Source organism: Heterocephalus glaber, unplaced genomic scaffold (assembly GCF_053883595.1).
Source record: "Heterocephalus glaber isolate CG9 unplaced genomic scaffold, H.glaber_assembly_v1.0 deba00000281, whole genome shotgun sequence".
Taxonomy (NCBI): Eukaryota; Metazoa; Chordata; class Mammalia; order Rodentia; family Bathyergidae; genus Heterocephalus; species Heterocephalus glaber.
The window spans coordinates 20,401,703-20,420,633 of NW_028258139.1; the positions used below are offsets into that span (position 1 = coordinate 20,401,703).

The 18,931-nt window shown below is 44.5% G+C and overlaps 1 long non-coding RNA gene across 1 annotated transcript in view; it reads right to left on the reverse strand.

Moving 5' to 3' along the window:
* Positions 1-18,931, reverse strand: part of LOC147830245 (uncharacterized) — a 229,923-nt gene that overhangs the window by 74,478 nt on the left and 136,514 nt on the right. Inside the window, exons 2-3 of the long non-coding RNA XR_015441277.1 lie at positions 13,988-14,092; positions 7,435-7,674 (exon numbers count right to left, since the gene is read on the reverse strand). This is a non-coding gene — a long non-coding RNA (uncharacterized LOC147830245). The remainder of the gene's footprint in view (positions 1-7,434; positions 7,675-13,987; positions 14,093-18,931) is intronic.

Genomic DNA, 18,931 nt, shown 5'->3' on the forward strand with positions numbered 1-18,931 from the left:
ACTTCGCTTCTGTGACAAAAAGGTGTGAAGTTTGAAGTCACTGTCTTTATTTCCCCAGCACAATGGAGCCCTAGCTTAGCAGGACAGGGGGTGGAGGAGAGCGGAGCTGAACCACCCACCAAACCTTGAAAATAAGCATGAATCTAGCTTTGCTGGGGCATTCTCTGTTGACACGTTTAATATTTCACAGAAAACTCGGATGTGTTGTGCTGTAGCTTGGTTTTCGCCGTCATTCTTGACACTTTCTGGTTTTCCTACAGTTTACAACGACACAGACTCTATACTTGGTGAAGGTGGGACTTCTCCAAAAGCTGTGTCCTGTGCGTGGGACAGGGTGTGGTACTAGATGGCTCTTAGCAAATAGGTGCTGAGCACCTGAGGGAGAGATGCTGAGGGAGTCCGGAAGGAAACTTTTTCCTTGGCCAGGTCTGCCCATGGGTTGAACTAACCTCCCTGCCTTTGGGGCTGGGGCAGTAGTATGGGGAGGAAAGGAGGCCAGTACTGGGACGGAGCCAGGAGGGTGTGTACTGAATGTGAACACACAGTTGTGTGTGCACATAGGCATGGATACTTGCTTGATTTCATTGTTTGACAAATGCCCAAGACCTTCTTCCAGGATGGTTTAAAATCAAAAGCCTCACACAGCACTTAGGGTAAAGGCTAAACAAATGCTAGCAAATTGATGAAATTGGATGAATTTTGTTTTGATACAGGTTTAGTGAATTATTTCATGCTTTACATTCCTGTGTTAAAGAATTCCTACAAATGGATTGACAGCTGGATCAAGCAGATTCCCACTGACCATTACAGTCAAGATTTTGTTACCATAAGAGGGTAGAAAAGACTCTTTCCAAATGTAGGATCTGAGTCCTTGCCTCCTCCACAAATTCTATATGCTGAAGCCCTAATCCCAATGTGATAGTACTAGGAAGTGCAAACTTCCAGAGGCAATTAAGTTTAGCTAAGGACTGGAGGGCAGAGTCCTCACAGTGACATTGACATCCTAAAAAGAACAAATAGAAATAGGCTGCCTCCCCCACCCTCTTAATGTGAGGACATGCCAAGGAAGAAATGAAACTATCTGCAGGTCAGGACTCAATCCCTCACCAGGCTCCAAATCTATCAGCACATTGATCTTGGACATCTCAGATTCCAGAACAGTGAGAACTAATAGTTCTTAAGCCTCCCAGTCATCTTGTTATAACAGCCTGTGCTAAGACTGACCATGGATTTAAGAAACGTATAAAATGTCCACAGCTTCATTAGTGTTTAGGAGATTGAATTACAATGCATTACCACTACCAACTACAATAATGACCAAAACTAAAACTATCTGAAATAGCAAGTAGAGGGGGTAGTCAGGCAGTAGGAATGTTCACACCTTGCTGGTGGAACTATATTAGTCCCACTGCTTCAGAAATCTGCCTGTTGTTGTTATCTGATGAAGGTAAATATACTCACACTCCATGACCTAGAAGTTCCATGCCTAAGTATGCACCACCTTAGAACAACATCTTTACCAAAAAAATATTACATTGTTCATAGCCACACTGTCAGAAATAGCTCTGAACTAGAAACAACACAAAGGCTCTTCAATGTAAAATGAATTCAATGTGGCATTTTCACATAATAGCAGGGATGAGTATGAACATCGTACAACCACGTACAAGAACATGGAAGACTCACAAACATGGCAGTGAATGAAAAAGGCCAGAAACTACCAGAGGAAAACAAAATCAGAAGAAAGCAGCACACTGTTAGAAATGAGAACAATGGCCTCCCTTGGGTTCAAACCCATGGGGGCTTCTGATCAGTTCCCTGACCTGGGTGTTGGTTACACAGGTGTATTCAAGTTGCAAAAACACATCGAACATGCACACACATGATGTGCATTTTCCTGTTTGTATATTATATTTCAAGACAACACTTTTAAAGAGGTATATTCCTGTCTGGGACAGATCATTCTGAGAAGGACTAGCTAATTCATAGTAAGTTAGAAAGGATTTCACTAGCCAACAAAACGTGTGTTCCTTGTCACCATCTGGCCACATCCTGGCTGTGTGACTCTGGCCAGGGTGCTCCAGTGATGCCTCTCAGCTTTTCCAGAGGGATGATGTCTAAAAGCATCTCTGAATGCCCCCTTGGAGAAACCAAAATCAAAGTTACCTCTTGGCGGAGGAGAAGGAGGAAGAACACTAGATAGAAATAATGTTCATAGGCAGAAATGCAATTTTAATTTGAATTATTCTCTCTTGGAGGTGTCCAGGGGGATTTGTGAGGTTGACAAGCCCTTGCTCCTGAAGTACTCCAATTTCCCCTCCTAGGCCTTGTCGGTGGCCTCTGCTCCTGGCACAGGGGGCCTGGAAGGCACATCTGTATTCTCCTGGGCTCCTTGGCCTTGCCTGAGCTTCATTCCAAGCCTTTTACTAATGACTGTTTGGTCCCCTAATTGCCCTTCCTCCCCTCGGAGCACCCATTAGTTCTCCTGTGAATGCTCTCACTCATGCATATTTCTCCTTACTTATGGGACCTGAAGCTGGAAGCAAGCATAGCTCTTGCCAGCAATTAGCCTCCTGAGGCTCCTTAGACTTGGAATCAATTAACTCTGTGAGGTGTGAAGAGTGCTCAAGGTGCATCACTCATCCTCAGAGGTTTGCAGAACTCCTCATGGATGCACCCTTAGAGCCTCCAAATCTCCCTGGCTTGTGGGGCCTCTTCATGCTTTTCTGCGTGAGCTCAAAAGGACTGGAACTTCAGACCCAACCTTTCTCTTTCAGAACTGCAAGAGAATGTTGCCTTGTGTATTTTAGAGATGTGAATTCATTTTTACTATTGGATCTCTGGGTAATAATTACAGGTGGGGTAAAATAATGAAAGAAATAACAGAGTACATCAACATTGCACAGTATAGGTCAGAATCTCTGCTGCATATTCAAGTTTTTTGTGGGGGTCAAAGTTCCTGATATTCACAGCTGGATTATGTTAGTAAAAAAACTACCATAAAAACTGGTCAGAGGTCCCCTCATACATACGTTCATCCATCTACCCACTCACCCACCCACCCATCCATCCATCCACCCACCCATCTGGCCACCCATCCATCCACCTATCCATCAATCTAACCATCTAGCCAGCCAGCCTCCAGACATCTTCAGTGTCTGTTATGCATCAAGTGCTTGGACCAGGAGTTCAGAGCAGGTGGGACTCTGGCCCTGCAAGTAAGAAGCTCAGCTTTGCTGTAGACAGGCAACAATTGTCAGGGTGCGCAGCTATGTGAGCTCTATCAGCAATGCATATAGGCGCAGGAGATTAGGAAATGCACAAATTATGCTTTGATTTGTTTGGGGTTAGAGAAGGAGGGCAGGAGGATGAGGAAAGTATCACAGATGGAGGGGAATCCCTGGGGGAAGGTATGGGAAGGTGTCTGTAAATGGGAATGGGAGAGAACAAAAACAAATCCAATAACAAACAAGCCTGACCCAGGGCTTTAGGGAGGAAGCAGGCTTGAAGCCTGGTCATGTTTGAATTTCATGCTGATGCTTCAGAATTTTATTCTGAGAGCCATGGAGTTTGGAGCAGAAGGCTTCATGGTCACATGTGCCTTTTTGGAAGTTTGAACAGGTGGCTGCATGGAGCATGGAATAGATGCAGGAAAGGCTGCAGGCTAAGCCCTGGGAAGGAGACTCTTGACTTGTTTGGGTTGGGTGTGATAAAATGACTTCACAGAGCACAGTTAGAGGGGAAGAGCAGAGACCACATCCCTTCATTTCAGAATGTTACCCATTGAATCATGTCTCCTAACCCCAACATATATTAAAATCTTGCCCCAGGGTTCCTGTGAATGTGACCTTATCTGGATCATCGCAGATGTGACTAAGTTGAGGTCATGCCACCCTAATGTAGCCTTCAGTCCAATGGCTGAAGTCTTTATAAGAAGGCTATGTGAAGAGTCCCCAGGAAAGAACACCTCAGGAAGAGGGAAACAGAAACTGGAGGGCTGCCTCTATAAACCAAAGACTGCTGGTATCCCCCAGAAGCTAAGAGGGAGACAAGGGGCAGATCCTCTCTCTCAGCACTCCAGAAGGAGCCAGCTTGACCTGGAGCTATGAGATTGCCCACACCTAAGTGACATGCCCAGGGCCAGGCTTCAAGGGAATCCTGAACGGCAGAACCTGGTTTTGACTTTGAGAAGGCGGAACTTAAGATGTGGGAATTCCAAAAGTTCAACTATAACTTTTTCTCTAGTTTTCCTTCTTGGTGACATTAGTCATTCCCCAGAACTTGGCTATGATGCCACCTCTTCTGACACTTTTCCCTGTGTGTAGGTGGGTCTGTATGCTTGGGTGTGTCTGTTCCACTGGACAGATCCTGAGATGAGAACCTGTGTGCTAGAGACAACTCCTAGATGAGCTCTCAGGAGAAACTAAGGAAGGAAGCAAAGGAACAAAGCCAGGTTGCCATTCCAGGCAACATCCTAGTGAAGTGGATGCAGAATTGTCCCACCCACTCTAAGATAAGGAAGCTGTCAGTCTCAGATTAGGGACACCTACATCTCCAAATCCTCGCACTCTCCTTACCACAGGGAGGCAAAGAGACTCCCAGGGCTGTTCTCCAAAGAAGAGTGGCAGGTCCTGGCTGGTGTGAGGATACAACATGACCTGGAGGATCCTGGGCACCCACATGGGACATGTCAGCATCTGCTACAGTGCTGTGAAGGAAGGTGCTGTCCTCACAAGTTCCAGAGTTCCTTTGTTTGTCGTGGGTCTTTTTCCAGGACTGCAGGTTGATTGCATAGGGGTAACAGCCCCTCCCTCTCACCTCCCAGATATCATTGCCAGACCCATTTCCGGAGCCCCTGGGCCTCAAGGAAACATAAAGAGGCGTATCTCCTAAGCATCCCCCTCCAGGCTTTCCCCCTAGGCTGAGTCACTGAGAGGCCACCACTGAGTCATATGTGATCTTGTTGGAATCTTTAGGCAATGGAGAGAGAAAAAAATTAATAAATAAACAACTTTAATAGACTTCTAGGCACCTGCCCAACTCATTCATTAGTGAGCAAAGCCAACCCTGTAATGGAGGGTGCAGTTCCCAGAACCCAGCGCCCAGCTGCCAGGGGAGAAAAGGAGCTGGGAATGTCTGCCATGAAGAAGGGACAAAGGCTGGGAACAGTAGGGCTTCCAGAGGCCACGTGGCAGCGGCGATGTTCACCGTCTAGCAGCTCCAGAAGCTGGAGAGCTCCTGCTGCTCAGTCCAGGCCCTGGCGTGTGCAAGGGCAGGAGAGGAAGGAACATGAGGAAGTGATACAAAGGTGGGGGCTGCGCCCAGCAGAATGTGAGCGAATCTCTTTACCTGAGGTTGCTATGATTCTGAATGCTTGTTACCATTGAGCCCAAGGTTGCTCTGAAGGCTGAGCCTCATCTATAGAGACAAATATGGGATCAGTGCAGTTTCCCCAGCTTTTATTCTTTCTTTATTCCATCTCCTTCACACAGAGCCCTGAGCAGCACCTGTGCTGCTGGGTCCCTGGAGCCTGAAGGCTGGATTGCTGTCCGTGCCCACTTCCATCTTGAGATGCCAGGGTGGGGCCAGAGGTGCCACTGCAAACAGGGAAGCCATCGTTTACCACTTTACCTCATCAGTTTCTTAAAATTCCAAAGGGAAGAAAATTCCAATCACAAAGACTCTGAAGCTTATAAAAGGTTAGAATATGTCACAGGCCCCCAGCTTGGATAGCTTTATGGGGAATTTTTTTAAAGTGGCTCCTTAAAATATCTTCTACATTTCCCAGTGCCTGTAAAACAAACACAGAACTTGTCTATCCCTACAATCAACATTCAGTGTCTATCTATCTTAGAGCCTTTTTTTTTTCTTGTATTGAGGATTGAACCCAGGGCCTTTCCACTGAGCTATTCCATCTCCAGTTCTTTTTTTTTTTTTTTTTTGAGACGAACTCTGGCTAAGTTGCCAAGTTGCCCATGCTGTGCTCAAACTTGGGATATTCCTGCCTTGGTCTCCACGAGTGCTGGTATTAAAGGTATGAGCCACTATCCCCTGCTGGCCCCAATCCTGGATACCCTATTACCTAGTCATTGAGTCATTTTCCTCTCCCAGAACCCACCTCTGTCATTTCAGACTTCTGGGAATTTTAAAATATATCTCCACCTGCAAAGTCCAATCTTACCCTTTGACTTCACAACTCTGGAGGCCACCGCACATCAATGAAAGCAATGCTTCAGAAGGTTTACTCTACTCGAATTCACCAGGCTGCTTCATAACAACAAGGATTCTGAGGCTTCTCTCCCCCTGATTTAGTGAGTGATCCAGGTGTTGAATTGAAATTTTAAAATCTGTGATGTTAATAATTCCCCAGGTGGTTATTATGCTCAGCGCAATTGCAGACACAAGTTTGAGAGACTCTTAAGTTCCATCCGGACTCATTTACTCCTCATTTACCTAGGGCCTGACACAGAGGCTGCAGTAGAAGACCCTAAATATTGGGGAACCACTCCACTGAGTCGTCAGGTCTCAGCAGACACACATGTATTGAAGTACAATTATTGGCAGAGGCGATAGCAGAATAAATGGCTGTAAGTACCCAGAACTGCTACCTCTTCCTCCAAGAAGATGCCACTGACCCTAATGATCAAGTGGCAATGATCACCCCTTCCTTGAGCTCCCCACACTCCTCAAACGGATGCTGGGTGTTGCCTGCCTCCTGCAGTCTTCTGTGCAGTGCCTGATGACTGGGACTCTTGTGGCTTACTCTTCTCTCAGTCTCGACACTGGGCAGAGCTACCAGCCCAGAGCTATTTCTCCAGAAAAGTGTGGTGAATTAGAGCAGCTAATAGCAAAATACTAACCAAGCAGATGAACACATGGACTGGGGAAAGGAACAGATGCAGGGCAGTCAGATAGGAACAAGCAGCCTGGGACCATTGAGCTCCCTGTGCTTGGCACAAGAAAGCGCCTCTCCTCCGCCTGGTCCCAGGGCTGGGCGCAGATGAGCCTCCATATGGAGGAGCGAGGACAGGATGTCTCTGGGAACAAACAGACTTGAGAAGATGATGTCCCCGACATGCTGCCACAGGAGCAGTGCTGTTGGCAATGCCTACTCAGCCCTCAGCCCCAGTGAAGAGCTGTTCTTTAGGGAAGTGAACTCTAAGGGCTTCAGAAGGCAAGAAGTTGGGTGGGAAAGAGAGCATGAACTTGGATGTCCTAGAGGCATGGACAAGAATTCTCCCCAGCCACGATGGAGCCTCCACTTTCCCATCTGGAAAGAGGAACTGAGGGCATCTTCCTATGGCCATCCCACGTGCCTTCGGGCAGAACAACCCGCAGCCCTGTTTGGTTCAGGAGAGTCCCAGAGAGTGCCTGCTGCGCTGCAAACATATCAACGCACCCATTTTGGTCTCCCCAGTTTGCAGAGTAAATTACCTGCTCAGCCAACCTTTGACCAGCTTCTCTGAAAGCTGTGCTCAGGATTTAGAAGTTGCCTGAGTCTCCTCTTCCAAGAGGCATCTCGCTTAAGCAGGACAGTAGCCATGCAGAACCCAGGCTCCATCCAGGGTCGACAGATCTGAGTCTAAACCCAGGCTCTTCTCCCTCATGGATGAGCAAGCTTCCTCAGTCATAAAGTAGAAATGGTGGTGATCCTCCAGCAAGGTCACTAGAAAGCTGGAACAAAAGGACATGTGTCAGGGAGCTGGTGCAGCCTGGCCACAGAAAATGTTCACTCTCTTTCTCTTTCTCTCTCTCTCCCATTCCCTTTCGCCACTTCCTCCCTTCTCCCCAACCCTCTCAGAGGGAGAAGATCAAATTTGAAAGCTACTTGAGGTCTCATATTGAATGATCCCAGCCACATCTGGAAAGTCCTGAACATTTGATGGGAAATGCCTTGGCCACAGCTTAGAGTGAACTCTAATGCTTTCCCAAAATACCAGGGCTGTGACTCACGGAAACAGCTATCCTCTTATAACATGCAGTTATTACCATCAGAGAGCAAGAGTTCAGAAAGGCCCTAAAATCCCTCTTCTCTCTTTTCTGTTGCACTCTGGGCTGGGAAGACTTAAATCACCTTTCCATCTTCTGAGTTGGAGCCAACACGTGGAAGAGGGCAGAACAAAGAGGACCGATAGGAATACAGTGTATCATCAGAGATGCAGGATCCAGCTGTGCCTGAAAGTACCCCTTGAACTTTACTGTTATGGGAGTTAACACTTTTTTCTCCTGACTTAAGGATTTTTAGTTTGGTTTTTCTGTCACTTTCAACCAAAAAAAGGGCTAACTAATGAGCCACATCAAGGTCACGCGAGACTAAGCACAAACAACTTCAGAATACCCAGAACAAGTATTTTTGCTTCCAGGTGACTTTACCCCTTATTCCATGCATGACAGTGGGGAAGGGCCACATATATTTTAAAGATCAGGAACCGCAGACACCTGCAAGTAATGTAGACTCATCAAAGGCACTGTGTAGGATATGAGGAATCCAAAATAATCCTTTTCTATAGTTAAACTTTCAAGAATAACTCTCAGATATAAAATAATCCTGCAAGCATCAGGTTCAATCAGAAGCTGTACCTATCTTTCATTGAGCTGTAATTTTTTTTTTGTAGAACAAAAAGGGGGGTCTTAAATGAGACTCCTTTATGGAATTCACCAAGGAGTGGTAGAAGGACAGAAAGGACTGTTGGCCAGGTAGGGAACCCTGGTGGGGCCACTCTCTGGAATTCTGCCACCACTGGTTTCCTACACATTCTACCCAAGATGTGTGATACAAAGAGCTGATACAGGGCGGGTGCTGGGAGACTGAGCCCTGGGGGTCTCCTGCACACAGACTTCCAAACATGGCTCTGCCACTTCTGCTCTTTGTCACCTTGGCTATCTTGCTAAATGTCCCTGATCCTTGGCTTCTTTCACTCCAAAATGTAAGCAGCTTGACTTTTGCAGGAGGAGATGATATATGTAATACCCATTAAGACAGTTCCTGGACAGTAATAGGAATCATGTAAATATTAGTAATTGGTTGAACAGAATGAAATGCTTATGGTGTTTCATGAAACACTGGGGTTAAAATTTCAGACATTTTGACCAATGAGAACTAACAATGCAAATAGGAGAGTCAAATTTTCAGCATTAATAAAGCAACTGGAAACAATGAACTCCACATTTTAATGGCTTTTATGGGTGGGAATATGGGGCTTTTTTGCTGTTGTTAGTGTTTGACTTTTTCTCTTTTCTCTGTTTCTCCCCAGTACTTCCCACTGAGCTAAATCCCCATCCCTTTTTTAATTTTTATTTATTTGGTCTCTCTAAGTTGTTAAGCTGTCCAGGCTGGACTCGAACCTGCAATCCTTCTGTCTCAGCCTCAGCCCCCATTGTGCTGGGATTATAGGCATGGGCCACTATGCCCCACTGACATTTTCAATACCATTTCAAACATTTTAATGATGCTTTTATATTCAAGAGAGAGACAGATATGCCAGCCCACGCAGGCTTGTTGGCCAGGGACAGAGTGTGAATCTTATCTATAGTATAGGAGGTCACTGAAGGGTGTGTTTGTTTTGTATTTCTTTATTTGCCTACAAGGGACAGGCATGTTTGTATTGGCGTTTTCCAAAGCTCCTTTCCACTGGTATCTGGAGACTGAGCAGGGAGCTGAAGGAGGGAGAGTGAGAACTGGAGATGCCAAGGGGGAGAGAAAGCATCCCCTCATGAGTGGCATGGTCTGTCTTAAATTTGGGCCCCAATTCTTTATCTCACAGCAGGTTCATGCTCTCCTGGTTGCCACTGCCACATGCCACCTCTGGTCACCAGGGTGAAGGTCACTTTAAGACTCAGGAGCCTGGTCCTGAGTTTCAACATGAATGATTTTTCTTCTCTGTTCTTTGAATGCTCTTTCTAGATCCTCACCTTTCAGGAGCCAAATTCTTCTCCTGGGAGAAGCCTCCTCTGGCCAGTCTGGCTGATGTAGACCCTCCCTCCCTTAACTCCACCCCTGCACCAGATGCATTCCCTGGTCAAACTCATCAGCATATGATAGTACCCACTTAGCTCCTGTTGGGCTGGGCTGTTCCTTGGGACCAGTGGGGCCCAAACTTGCCTGTGCATTGTTGTCACTGGGGGAGGTTAGACAGTTCTAATTGTAGACACCTCCTTTTCCCTAAGTTGTAATGGGGTTGGGGATGACCTGGCATCAGGAGCTTTACCCCTACTCTATCCCCAGATGATTCCAGTGCATGACTCCAAATTTCATGAAGGCAAGGACTAAATTCAGCTTATTCCCAGGAGTATCTCCACAGGCAGTGCTTAGCCCTGAGTTCCAAATAAACACCCTGAATGGATGAATGAATGAGTGAATGAATTAACGGGCCAGCACCTCGCTGGTACTCAGTTGACAACCTGTGCATCTCTACCTCTGTACTGTTTTGCTTTTCAACTTCAATCTCTACCTACAACACTTTGAACTCTGGACAACAAGGATCCTAACTTTTACCTCTGCGTCTCAGTGCCCTGGCGAGTGCCCTGCCCCCCAGTTGTCACCTATTACATTTTTTATTACATGGATGAATGAATTTAAATCTCCCTTTCTTCACCTAAAACTGGCGATGTTCTTTGCTTCTGTGCAGAACAGGCAGCTGCTGCTTTGGGAGCTTACAGCTCCATGAGACATAAAGTGTTATCTACCTATTGGCAGAAAACTTCAAATTAGAATAGCATGGGGTAAACCAGGGATTTTAGCCTGGACCAGAGCAGGGACAGCAATAAATGACTCTTCCTTTGATCCAATTGAAAAGCTATCTGTGGGGGGCTGATTTCTTCTCCTGTTCTTTGTTGTTAGGACTGTGCTGGCGGCTGCGTTTTAACATACTTGTTTTTTCAATCACTCAGCCCTCAGCAAGCCATAAAAGAGTAAAACAGGATCTTGGAGGTGGTACTTGTATCAGTTCTGTTACCACAGCTGCAGACCCTCTGGGGGCAGAAAGGAGGGACAAGACAAGGAACAAACTACCGATACACAAAACAGCTTCACCGACTCTCCAGAGCATGGCTGCCATGTTCCTCTGCTGCCCTTGGCTGGCACCAGCTGCTTCAGGATCCAGTAATGCTACCCTGGTTGTTACAGTACCGATGGTTAAGGGAAGGTGCTAAGGGACTCACTGGAAGGCTTGCCTGTATCTGCTAAAATCTTCCCAGATGGGTGAATGTGGCTATCTCCACATAGTGAGTAACTGGATGGAAGAAAACTGTATTCAAGTTATTCCTTTCAAAAGGTCTAATTGTTTTGTTTCTTTAATCAATGTAAAGGATGTTCACGGCTTTAAAAGTCAAAGTTAATAAAAGATTTACAATCAAATCCGAAGTTGACTGCCCCTTTTGTCTCTATTCTCAAAAGTAGATAATTTTAACTTTTCAGCTATGTGTTCTGAATTCACTTCCCCACCCCCATATTAGATTTTTTGCCCCAAATGCTTATGCTGTGATTCTTGATTCTGGATGTTATCTACATCTATTGTGTAAAATGAGAGTTAACTCTCTTATATTGACCCTATGCAACATCTCAATTTCTTCTACCTTTTTCCCCATTATATTTTTGTTACAATTTTTTAAATAAATCAGTATTCAGTGTTGTTTTACGATTATGTGTGTATGTTCATGACTGAACCAAGTCATGAACAAAGCATGCAGGTTATTTTTTCAAATGTGTAGCTTTTTTATTTTCCCAAGGTGTTATCAATTTTGTTACTTTTGCTTTGGGTCTTAGGAATTTACTTAGTTTTCTATTAACTTTACTCCCAGTAACCATTAATCTGTTCTTCATTTTTGTAAGTTTGTTTTTTTGCAAGAATGTTATATAAACAGAATTATATAATATATAAACTTTTGGAAATGGCTTTTCCATTCAGCATGATTCTCTGGCAATTTAGTTAGGTTGTTTTGTGTGTCAGTTTGTCCCTTTTTATTTTTGACTAAGTAATTTATGTTATCAATGTACTGTAGTTTATCCAACGGTGTATTTGGGATTAATAACATTCTTTAATTCTTTTTGAAAACTTGCTACTTCTTTCTGGCCACCTTGGTTTCTGGTGAGAGATCTACTGTTACATAAATTGTTTTCTACTGTGGGTAAGGTGTCATTTTTTTCTCTGCCTGCTTTCAAGGTGTGTTTCTTTGTCTATAAATTTTAGAGTTTAATTGTGCTGTGTCTTAGTGAGGATTTCTTTGGGTTTATTCCTATTTTAAGTTTACCTATATTCTTGAATCTGTAGGTTTATGTCTTTCACCAAATAGGGAAGTTGATAGACACAATTTCTTGAAGTACTTTTTCAGTCCAATGTGCTTCCTCTTCTCCTCATACTGAGGTAACACAAATGTTATATCTTTTGTTATATATACGGTTCTCTGAGACAGCTCTGTTTTCCCAGCAGCTTATTCCTTCCATGCAGTTCAGATTGAGTAATCTCTATGGCTCTATTTTCTAGGGCATTGACTCTTTCCTCTGTCCCTTCCATTCTGCTTTCATGTCACAGAGCTGCTTATCTTGCTTATTGTATTTCCTCAATTTTCAAATTTCCAAATTTCCATTTGATTTTCCATTATATCTTCCATAATTTTTAAAAATCTGCTGAGACTTTTCGTCTTTTCATTCATTATAAGAATGTTTGTAATTGTTTGCTGAAACTTTTATCATGGCCACTATATATCTTCATCAGATCATTCTAACACCTGTCATGTCCTCATTATGTTGTTCAAATATCTTTTCTATATTTTTCCCAGTTTGCAATTTTCTTGGTTGTTGGTGTGATGACTGATTTTCATTGAACCCAGTAGATTCTCACATTACGTTTAAGACTTTGGATCATATTTGAACCTTGTATTTTAATTGGGATTTTGGACACTGCTCTGGCGGGAGACAAAGTAGACTGCCATCCTATGACTTCCAAGTATAGTTAGATGCCCAGATAGCTGAGGCACCCTCTCTTGGCACCCAGGGTGGGGACTCTTTCTTACTGCTAGTTAGGCATGGGGTCCAGCCATCCCTGATCATGATCTCTACTGACACTGCTATAGGGATTTCCTCTTTATTGTAAGGCAATTGTGAATATCTTCACTTTCTACTGGGCCTCCTCTGACAGCAGCACCACGGGGAGAAAGAGGAAGCCTTTGCTGTTGACTGAAAGAAGTGTGTGGGCTCCCTATCTGGGCTCCACTGGCATTATGAGGGACAAGGAGGGAGTGTGCTACTGGCCATCACAGATGAAAGTCTGGGCACCCTACTTAGCTTTCATTGATACCACCCCAGCTGGACAGGTACAGTATCCCTTACAGATTCATGAGGATGGGCTCCACACTAAGCCTTTTTGGGCATGGGTGTGGAGGGATCATAGCTTTTTTCTGTGGTGTTTGGCTGGTGTGCTGGTTAATATTGATTGCAAACTTGACTGGATTAAACTTGACCTGGATTTTGAGGGCCCTGACCTCATCAATGGGTTCACAGATTGTGGAGTTCATAGCTGAATGGAGTCTTAGGAGGTGAGGCCTCCTTGGAGGAAATGGATTATGGGGTTGACCTTAGAGACTATATCTGGCCCCTGGTACCTTTGTCTTTCTGGTTCTTTCCCACCTTCTCTGCTTCCTGGCCCCCAAGAGTTGAGTAGCTGTCCTTCACCTCATCCTTCCACCATGATTTCTCTGCTGGGAGTCATCCATGAATGGACTCAAACTATGAGGCAAAATAAAATACTCTTCAACTTACAGATGTCAAGCATTTTGTCCCAGGAATGGAAAAGCTGACCAATGCAGCTTGAATGCAGCATTTTATTGGCTGAAAGTTTTCTGTCTTTCTAGGCTCATTTGATCCCTTAGCTACAGAGAGCAGACTTTTGTTGGATTTATTGTCCACATTTACTGGCATTTCTGGAGTTGCCAGCTTCTTCAACTCCAAGTCTGCGATAGATGAGGGCAAAGAAAAACTCAGAGAACTCACCACTGTGTCCTTGCTCCTGGGTCCTCAGCTGGTCCACATCCTCCTTTCTACCTTCCAGAGTCGTACATTTACCTTATATGCAACCCCCATGCCTTTTAGTTGTTCCTAGTGAAGGCAACAGAGGAAACACATACACGTTATCTTCCTGGAAGAAGAAACACTGAATTTTTAAAAAATATTTTATCTCCCCTTTTCTGGCTTTCAGTCAGATATTGGGCTTCCTGGGTTGATCTTCCAATTTCCTAGCATTTCTTCTTCTATTTTCTGTCTATATTATCTTTTTTGTTAAACTATATAAATTTCTCCCTTCTAATCTTTTTAATGACTTATTCCTGCCCTTACATTTTTAACTTACAGCCTTTCCATGTTTTCAGATTTTTTAAAAGTTTTATAGCTTTCTATTCCATTCCTGTTTCATGGATGCACTTTTGTTTTTGTTGTTTGTTTGTTTGTTTGTTGGGAAGAATATTAATAATTGTTATTTTAAGGCTTTTGATCTCTTTCATTGGTTCTATTTCTGCTGAGTTGGTTTTCCTTTCTGGGGTTGAGGGTGCTGGGATGGAACTCAGGGCCTCATGCAAGCTAAACATGTGCTCTACAATGGAGCCTTGGCCCCAGGGTTAATGACTCCCCCCCATTTTTGGTCTTTCTTGCTGGAGGTTTTCTTCCATTACTAATTCTTTTGTGTCTGAGTATATGTAAGAGAAAGTCATTAAAATGCCATGAGGGATATCCTGGTTCTGGGCAGGGTTTGCCAACAGTGACTTCAGTCATCGTTAAATGACCAGCAGTGTCCTTGCAGCTTCTTGGGGGAATGGAAGAAGCCAGCACCCATAGGCATTTCCTTTGGAGCTGTTCTGTCTCTTTGTGGGGTCCCCAGTAGAAGAGGTGAGAGAGTTTGGCTCTTTTATTTGCTCCCCTGTTTTTCCTGGTGTGTTGAGTTCAAAGCGCCATCTGCATAATGAGCTGGTCTTCTTCCAGAGCATGGAGACAGTGGCCTGACTTGTGCGGTGAGATGGCATCCCAGGAGGGGAGCAATGGTTGTCATGCTTGTCAAGTTTAGACACTGGTCATCTCTCCTCTTATGTTAGCATCTCTCCTGTTTTTCTTCTGCAGGAGTATGTGATTTTCTTTTCTTTACTTTTATTTCAAGGGTATGGGGAAAGAGAAAAGGTAGGTACCTATGGGGTTTTTGTTACTTTCCTGGCCTGAGCTTTGCTATACTTTCTTTGCCTCACAAGTCAGGGTGTTGAGTATGAATGGTACGAGGTTTTTATAATCACTTTACAAGTCATAGAATTTTAGAATCTCGAAGGGGTTAGTAATTTATCCAAGGTCAAACAGCTCTAAAGTTTCCCTGACCCCTAGGCCTCTGCTCTTTATTGTCCAAAATGTTTTAAACAGGTTCCCCCTGCAGAGCCCATAACCATCTCCAGAAATTATCAAGCTATTTTTTAAAAGACTAAATACAAAATCCATTCTCCTGCTAACCCAATAGCTGTCATCATATAAAATGAATTTATCATTACAGATTACAGATGTGCTCTTCTTCAGAGTTGGGAGGATCCAGGATGAAGGTAGTTTGGGTTAGCCTTTTCCGAAAAGTAAAGTAAAATGTGCTGCAGTGCCCAGGCGTGTTCACTGTCATTGTGGTTACTGTTGGATGGTTGTTTGGCCCAAATTTGTTGCACTCTTGGCAGAAGCAGCTGGCAGATATATTAGCCTTTGTTGGATGAATGATGGGAAGCCGTAGGGTGTCATGACACCTGCCTCATGAGACAGACGTGAATCCAGAACCCTGCTCTGCCTCTTCCGAGCTGTGTGACCTTGAGCGAGTTACATGAACCTGCCTGGGCCTGGATGTGTTTCCCTGCAACCTGAGGAAAGTAATACCTACCTTTCAGAGACCTTGAGAGGACTATGGAAAATTCACATTCCCAGTGCCTTGCGCAGAGCTGAGATGTCCCTCACGTTCCCTGACTCATTCAGTGAAGTCCCCTGGCATCCCCTCAGGCAGACCTTGCACATTAGAGATGACAGTAAAACCTCAAAGCCCAAAAAGTCAGAGGCCCAGGGAAGAGGACATTTGCATTTTAAAAAAACCCTATATTTTTCATTAATTTTTCTAATAAAACCAAAGCCCTAAGGACAAGCAAAGGGAATTGGCTTGACTTAACCCAATAGAGAGAGGTCTTCAGTGGGTTTCATAACTACCTTGAAGGACTATGAGATCAAAGATGATCATCAGCAATAATGTGCATCAAAAAGTCCATGGATTTAAAGCAGGGAAACTGAAGAGGATGAAAGGGGAGGTCAGGGCCTGTAGAGTTGAGGGACTTGGGGTGGGAGGCAGAGGAAATCTCAAGCTGTGCTTTCTATCTGTCTCAGGTTGATTCTAATCTCCCATTGTCTTACCCTGTCTTTTCTTGCCAGGATCCACATTCCCACCCCACTGAATATATTCTTTTCTGAGCACACAATGCCACTCCACACCTCCTACCTCTGTATACATGGTTCTCTCTCCTTCTCCTTCTCCCTCTCTCCCTGGTCTCACCTTCTTCACCTTCCAGGTGTTTCTTACCATCTCCTCCAAGACTTCTTCATCCACTTCCAGATCCTCAGCTTTCCCCAGTACTTTGCACTCACCCCACCATGGGACTTACATGATGTATTAGGCTACATGTTTAATGTATTTCCTGCACTTGACTGTGGTTTCTTTGGGAAAAGTCCTGAATCTTCAGTGGTTTTTTTTATCCTCCTAGCAGGCTAGCCAGTTACCTCATACATAAGAGAAATTCAGAAATGTGTGTTGAAAGAATAAATGCTTTGCGAATAAAAGAATAAACGAATTCAACAACCATAGACATCAAATCTAGCAAAGCCTTCTTTCTTTTAAGAGATCCCTGTGAGACATGTCTCTGGCTTCCTAGATTACAGGGGGTGAGGAGGAGAAGGCAGGGAGAGTCGGCTTCATTGTTCCTGCACTGCCTCCCTTGCAGAATCTTCCACCTACCACACAGGACCAGCATAATCCACAGACTCCTGCCTCACTCCTCCACTTAGACAGCTCATGCCACCACTCTGGGCAAAACAGTTCTCCAGATCATCCTTCCCTGGTGTCCTGAGCCCTGTCCCCCCTCCACCTGTGCCCACTTTGCTCAACCTCCTTGCTCTCTCCATTGACTTTAAACTAGTAAGGCCCAGATTGTCACTCTGAAGTGTCTTTCCTAACTAATCCAGGCTTTACTGACTCTTCTTGGAGCACCTTGTGGCAAACTCCAATTTATTTTTGTTGCATAGAGAATCCAAGAACCCTGCCACATTCAGACTAAGTAAGATTTTCTTCAAGAAAAATTGTAGGATTTGAAACCACAGAGAGCTGAACCTATGTACTAGCCCTGCCCCCGGCTCGGATTTCCTCAACCACAGACCACTATATGGAGCTGAGATTCTTGTTCAGAAGCTTCCTTGCCATGCCTGCCTCCATGGGAAAAGAGACTTCCTACTCTGTTGATGGGGGGCTTGGCTACTTAACTTATTCTGGCTGAAGAAATATGCACTGGTTCCAGGGCTAGAGATTATGAGACCTCCCTCTCCTCTTTCCTTTCATCCTTCAGGGAATCTCAAATCCCACCTGGAAGAACATGTCCCAGGTGACCACTGCCTTCAGCATGGGCTCATAATGACACACACAAAGGAGAGCATCTCACACCATTCCAGGGATAGTGAGAGGCTCGGAGAGGACCCAGACACACCTGCCACCTCACACACTGAGCCCAGCAGGCCACCCAAGCCACCCAGCCACGTTGTGCCCAAGAAGATTCTGACATATATTTGGTTCCCTCACTGAAGCACTTTGACTCCTCTGGGTTTCTGTTCCTCATTTCTCAAAAGTCAATAAGGAATTGTGTTGGTAAAGAGATAACAGGAAGTGCTTCACACAAAACAGAATGTGCTCTTTACAGGATAAAGTGTTAAAAAGCAATAGCTGTTATTAATGAGTACTGGTGTTACAAGTAGTTCTGTTATCTATTATAGTTACCTGTTACCATATAACAAATTTCCCCAAAACTTAAAGGCTGAAAACAACTTCCATTTACTATGGAAGAAGTTTCTGTAGGTTAGGAATCTGGATCACTTTTCTGGGTGGCCAGGTCTCAGGGCACCCTCACAAGACTGATGGAGGCATCAGCTATGGTTCTGTTCATCTCAAAGCTGAACTCAGGGAGGACCTGCTACCCAGATCCCCCTTGGGGCTGATAGATGGTTCAGTTCTCACAGGCGGTTTATTTGAAGTCTTAGATGCTGCATGTGGGCCTTTCAGAAGACACCTTGCTTCTCCAGGAACAAAGACTGCAGGGGAATGGGGAGGGTGGTCAGAAGCTGCTGTCTGTCTATAACCTCTCCTCAGCAGGTACAGCTCAGCACATTGCCATCTTGTATTGCTAGAGAGTCCCTAGGTACAGCCCACAATCAACAAGAGGACACTGTAAGACCATGACTGTCTTGAGTTGGAAATCATTTGGGGCCATCTCAGAGTTTGCCCATCATGAATGATAAGGTGCTAACAATTAAGAATAACAATAACAATAATAATGATGATGGCAAAGAGGAAGGGCAATATTCTTGGTATCAGACAGAATGTGGTTGAAATCTTAGCTCTGCCACCTGTCCATCATGTGACCTTAAGACAGGCCACCCCCTCCCCAGGCATGTTCATCATTTGCAAACACAGGGTGATACTGCATGTTGTATAAAGATGATGAGCCATCCGTGCAATAAATGATATAAAGTGCACATATGGTATTTGGCACAAAAGATGATGAAAAATAAATGATAGCATCATTATTGTATTGTGTACAGTTTTTAGTTCCAGCTAAATGTAATTACATTTTCTTGGCATATTTTTTCCTAAAGAATTGGCTTGTCTGAGCTACTGGCCAA